A 507-nucleotide genomic window follows, 5' to 3' on the forward strand; every position below is an offset into this window, starting at 1 on the left:
GAGGCTTGTTTTACTAATTTTTTTTCCTCCGTCAAAAATTTTCTTTATGGAATAATGGTAAAATAAACCTTTCAAAACTTGCACTAAATCATCTTTTACAAACAAGTGTGTATCCTTATTATGAACTGACTAGAACTCAGTTACCAATAATATAGAAATGAAAAAAAGAAAAAAAAAGGGGGGGGGGTTATCATTGGCCTTAATATAATGGACACTAATACGTTTTTAAATTGCTGCTCGTTCAGGAACCATGCACCCAACACTTCGATTAAAACCAAGAAAAAAATCAGACATTGTAAAAATAATCACAAATTGTTGTCTCACTAAACAAGTCAAAATTATTGAACTATTACATGATTAACACAAAGGTATGGTAGTATAGCTACAATGAGCAAATGACAGGTTTTTTGTAGGCATTCACTCCAGTTCTTTGAATTTAAAAACTCAAAACATGTAATGGGACACAGATAGAGAACAGAAAAAAAAATCATAATAATTAAAATATTT

The sequence above is a fragment of the Penaeus monodon genome, chromosome 32 (genome assembly GCF_015228065.2).
Source record: "Penaeus monodon isolate SGIC_2016 chromosome 32, NSTDA_Pmon_1, whole genome shotgun sequence".
NCBI lineage: Eukaryota > Metazoa > Arthropoda > Malacostraca > Decapoda > Penaeidae > Penaeus > Penaeus monodon.